This window comes from Raphanus sativus, chromosome 5 (genome assembly GCF_000801105.2).
Source record: "Raphanus sativus cultivar WK10039 chromosome 5, ASM80110v3, whole genome shotgun sequence".
Classification (NCBI taxonomy): domain Eukaryota; kingdom Viridiplantae; phylum Streptophyta; class Magnoliopsida; order Brassicales; family Brassicaceae; genus Raphanus; species Raphanus sativus.
The window spans coordinates 2,041,629-2,047,961 of NC_079515.1; positions in this window are offsets into that span (position 1 = coordinate 2,041,629).

Sequence of the window (6,333 nt, forward strand, 5' to 3'; positions counted from 1 at the left end):
CCCTACTTATTCCTACTATTCCAACATGTAATCAGTTTCAAACATTATGATCCTTTTCTGTAATGTGTAACCGACATTAAAAAGTTTTTATGTAAATAAAAGTCTGTTACATTCGCTTGTGTTGCACTAGTTTACATTTAGAAACAAATTAAGTAGATGATAACTCTCAAGTCAATAAATTGACTATTCCCTTAAATGTATATTCTCTAAGATGATGATGTTCCTTTTATTTTAGTTTACTCTTATGTTTGAATCAGACCAAATGATATAACAGTATACATATCTATAATATTATTTATGAAGTAATTTTGCTGATTTGTCACATTCTCCTTGGTTTTAGCTAATTTTGTTTATTTCTCAAGTTTTTATTAGGTTTTAGCTAAATTATTGATTTATTATTTGTTTTTATCTAAGTTACTAATTTATTAATTTAAAACCCTTAATGAATCTATATATATTAAAAACGAATTTTATTTTATAATATTAATTTTATATGTTATATTAAAATTTAGTTAATTTTATTATCATATTTTATTAGGTTTAGACTTTTAGCTAGGTTATTTATTTATTATTATTATTAGTTTGATTCGCTAATTTGTTAATTTAAACAATACCCTTAATAAATTTTATATATAATTAAAAAATAAATTTAATACGATAATTGATTTAAAAATAATATAATAACTTATCAAAAAAATTAAATACCATAATTCTTATATATATTGTGTTGCTACCTGAAACAATATTTTTATTATAAATTTTAAAATTAAGATTAAAAATTTTATAATTAAATATTAGTCAAGAAAAAACATTTATATAAAAATATTTTCTAAACTATTTCTAGGATATGAGTGTTTTAAAAAGTCTAACACGATAATAAGTATATATTTCGATAAAAAAATATTTGAGATATAAAAATACTTTGATGTTTAATTTAATTATTTGAAAACTGATTTTAGATTAACAAAACATAAACTAATAAGTATTGATAAGAAGATTATGCCCGGCCCGCATGTACGGGCAAAACACCTAGTATATATATATATCATTTGTATTTAACATCTAAACAAATGATAAATAATTGTCTGATAAACCTAAACATCTAAACAAATGATAAATAATTGTCTGATAAACCTAAACATCTAAACAAATGATAAATCCAACAAATATTTCCAAATTAATATGTGCATTGCTTACCTACATTCTAGGTGATAATATCTCGGACTTGCCCAAACAAAATAAATTAAAAATAACCAGTTAATCATAAAAGCTAAAGTTGGTGCAGTTTGAAAAATGTGCATGATACAAGGAATTAATTTCCACAACCCAGAAGCGACAACAAAATTCATAAGTTGGTTTAGTTTAAAACATATACATGCGAAACACAATTTTTACATTTCTAACCTATCTTCCATCTGACATAAACTATGGGTACAACACAATAAAAAATCATCAGAGTTTAATACATGAGTTCGAGCAAAAATACACCAATACAAGAATTATATCATTTATTATGTTATATTCTATTTACATAGTACTACCATAATCAATATCATCGTGGATATCAGAACCACCATAACTCTAATAACACTTTTCGTTTTATTTTTCATTTTAATGGTAGACTATAACCTTGACCCGCTTGACCGGACGGGTATTATTTTATATTTTTAGTTTTTTATTTATACAAAATGATATATTTGTAATATTTAGACATAAATTTAGATTGGAAATTAATATTTATAGTTATAATAAAAATTAAGATTAAATGTTTAACAAAATATTTTGATATAAATTTTAAAATTTCTAATTAAAATAATATAGAGGTTGGTCATAATTTTTTCCAATTCCAAAATTTTAACATTCTTTAAAAAATATAAATGAATAAAAAATATAATCTTTCGTTGTTATTGTTTATTTCTATAGTTCGACCCGTGGCCGTATAAATATTTGTTTTCACTAAATCTTTTCTTTGTACTACTGATATATATATATATATATATATATATGTATTCGTAAATTATATGTATTACATTATTGTTAATATAACATTTTAAAACAACAATTTATTTATTACTTAGATATGGAAAAAATGTAAAGATAATTTATTATTCACCAAATTTTAGAAGTTAGCGTAATTATAGGATAAGATTATGTGTTTTACATGTATATTAAATATTTGAGAGTGATTATATGTTAGAACTTATTGTCAGCAAAGATATTCTGTTTAGATATTGAATTTATTTTGGCTAAAGAAAAAAAATTAATAATCATATATTAGTATAGGTGATTTATCTCTATCATTGATTAAGTCATTAAAAATAAAATAAATAATTTTCTTCTCTGTAAATATGTTGTTTCCAATTTTTAAGAAAAAATCTGAGTGAGAAAACACGCATTTAATAATCTAAAAAAACAAGATTTTTTTTAGGAATGTTAATTAATAGATTCAGTGGCATGGAAGTGTAATTAACATTGAAAACTCAGGGGCATTTCCTAAATGTACTTCTTTTTTTATAATGGAGATGTTCTATTTGATTATCACCGTCAACCAATTAGTTGACTTAGAAAAGGAGAGTACCAAAAAGGAAGGAAAAAATGTTAGCAAATCAAATAGTATCAATATCAAAATGCTATATTCTTAATTTATTCTCAACTTAGCTATTATTTTATCAAAAAAAAACACCAATACAACTCAAAATATGATCTTAAAGAAAACCTAACTACAATCAACATTTTGCCGTCTTCCAAACAGGTTATTTTCACAAAATTAGAAAACACAATCTTATTAGGTGGACGTTCGGTTATCCATTCGGGTTCGATTTGGATCTATTCTGGTTTTGAGTTTTGGGGATCAAATATTTCAACCCTATTTATTTCTAAATTTTGCTCCGGTTTCAGTTAAGATCTTTGTGGGTTCGATTCTGCTTTGGATAAACTCATTTAAATTATTTTTAAAATTTATTATATACTTTAAATTTTTCAAAATCTAAAAACAAAATAATATGTTACATATTAATTTGAATAACATACATCAAAATACTTCAAATTAACATATAATTGATTTGGTTTGAATATTTGGATAGAGAAGCAATAGATATTTTAAGTGTTTTTGTGTGTTTTGAGTATACTTTAGCTATTTTAAATATTTACTATTGACTATTTGTATATATTTAAGCATATTAGACAACTTTAAAGTATCGTATATATTTTGGATGTTTTTAATATAAATTAAATATAAAAATAATTAATATATTTAGGTATATAAGTCTGTTTCGGATACATTCGGGTACCAGAAATATTTTGTTTTGGATCGGCTTCAGTTTTGATTCTATGGATATTACAATTTTGAAACCCATTCTGTTTCAATTTCTGTTTCAGTTTCAATTCGGATTCAATAGTGATTTTTCGAATCAGATTCAGGCTCTTCAAATTCAAATTTTTTTTCAACCCTATTTATTACAATTTAGAAAGGTCGAAATAAGGCTACATAACACATTTAAACAACCAAAATTAGTACATATCATCTCCTTCAGTTAAATTTAAAAAATTGCAAAATTATCGAATTTAAAAACGAATTTTCCGCGCTACGCGACCAAGTTCATTAATATTTTCCTAAAATATTAGGAATGAGTCGCGATATTGAATTGAGACTCCTGTATCTTGGACACAAATTTTCTCGGATTTATCTATTCCACACCCAAAAACAAAAAGAATTATATATATATATATATATATATATATTTATCATTTATAAAACTGACGGTGATGTGGGCATAGATATATACATATATAAATCCGTGCAGAAAAGTAACAAACTTAATAAGTGTGTTCGAGTACATATTGATGTAGAATTAACTTGTAAATCAATAATGCTATTTGAAATATGATATTTGGTTTAATTAGGTTTAATTATGGACCAATCTCCGCCGTGGAGGTAGGCGAGAGGTATGGCTACATATATAACTCTCACACCTTCTACCAAGAACATGACACCTGAACCACACGCACATGTCTTCAGGTCTGTAAACCGATTATCCACGTTATCGCGTGTATTAATGCATGCTTGGCTGGATACTGTATTTAGTATGAATAATATATGTACTTATTGGTCGGTCTACGTCTCAATAACCGGTAACTAAGTATAATTATCCAAAGCTAAAACCAAGAAATTGTGGTGTGTTGACGTATACGTATCCTTTACTTGTTTAGGCTTTATATTCAACTTCAGTTTTTCCAGAGATAACTAGCGTAAAGTTATTTAGCTAAACCAATCAACCATTAAAAAAATATATAAATGACAATAAAGCTTAGCTGTCATGAATAATATTTGGAGCAAAGTGCGATATTTTAAGATTCTTTTATTAGTGTCGATCATTCTACTCTGGTTTCGTCTGTCAGCATACTAAGCATATGTTCTTTCTCCTAAAGTTGCTTTCTTGACACACTCAAAACACTCACAAAATGACCACTATTACTGTGATTTTTTTATTGAAATATAAATTATTATGGACGACACTAACGCATAACCGTGGCATCGTATTGACACCACAAATATTATTAGACTAGGATTATGGCCCATGCTATGCATGGGCATTACTATGCCTAATAATATTCCATTCCAAATTTGAAAATAGTTTGTTACTCTGAATCAAATTTCTATTATATTAAATCTGAAAAATAAATACAAATAGTTATGAATAAAAATAAATAGAGAATTTGAATATATTTAATTATGTCTAGTACTATGGTATTATGGCCCCTACTATGTGCAGGATCACATTATATTTAGAATATAAAACAGTAATTAGAAAATCAAAAGTGTATGAATGGTGTAGGATATGATTTTGTTAAAATATAAGTCTAAGTATTAGTTATTATGATTGCTTATATATAAAATACTTATATATTTATAGAAAGTATGATTAAATAGTTAGAGATATATATATTCTTTTAAAGCATACATATACGTTATTACTTTTTGCAATCAAACACATCAACCAAACGAAATTCACAACAAAATCAGCAAACAATGTTTAAGGTTAAATATTTCAGCTGAAGAAGTTGAAATAGTTTATAAGAATCTCAGCAAAATCAACCAAAATGTCATAACGAATGATTAACAAAAAAAACTATAGGATTAGAAAAGGAGAACTCACCGATTTGTTAAAAGATGGTACTAACGTTCATGAATCCGGATGCCTAGATGATTTTCCTTCTTATTTTCAAATCACCCTTCCTCGGTAATTTTTTTCAATCTTTATACGGCTCGTATATTGGTTTGATTTTCACTGAAAATTACTTGCATATAAATGTCAGAACAACACGTCAACACATGTGATTGACTTTTAACTGGCAATTCTACAAAAATGAAATAGAATGAAAATATAAAAAGAGTAAACATGGAAACGATCATCCATCTCCATGTTCCTCTAATCGTTCAACCTTTTAATGATGCGGTGTCAACAAAACTCTAGAATCATTAAAATTTATCACTGTTAGATGAAACAAAAGTTCAAAACAACTCATTTTTCATTTAACAAAATAAAAAACTAACTCACTCTTGACAAAGGAGAATGAGTGTTGTTTTCAATTATTCTTTGATCTCAGTTCCTCTGTCTTCGTGTTCCACCATCTTCAGTCTCACCTTTTACTTTACGATAGTGGTAATTTCTCGAATATTAGGGGATATATATGATTAGAACCAAACAAATAATACATTAAAAAAATAATACATTAAAAATCGTGGAATGGGGAAGTTACGTGAATCATGGGTGTGTAACTGCTTATCGGTTTACTTGTCTTTGATAAAAAAAATATTTAGCAACTAAAACAATTTCCAAAAATTAATTATTTTTAATTAAAAATGATAAAAGCCATATGTCACTCATAGAATTGTCAATTGACTTCTGTTTTATTGTATAAAAGATAGAGATCTATCTACTTTGTATATGATGTCTTGATCAAAATGGTCGTTATCTCCTTTTTTCTTGTTATAAAATATAATTGGTACCATATTGTCTTAAAACCTACATTTTGTTCTTATCCTTTCAAACCTCACTCTAGTTTCTCAAAATTTCTTCGTTCCACTTTTTGGTGTTATTCTTTTCTTAAATAGAAAACGTCAAGAAACAATTATTGTAAGGAAAATATCTTTGATTTAATCATAGAGAAAAACGATTCTGCCGACGTTAAGCATTTGGATCCAGTCGTTTACCTTTCATTCGGATATTGATAGGGAATCAATATGAGCCCATTACGGCCCATTTTCAAAAGATAGTTTTAAACGGGACGTAAAAATGCTAATTGAATGAATACAATAAATGTTGAAAGAAA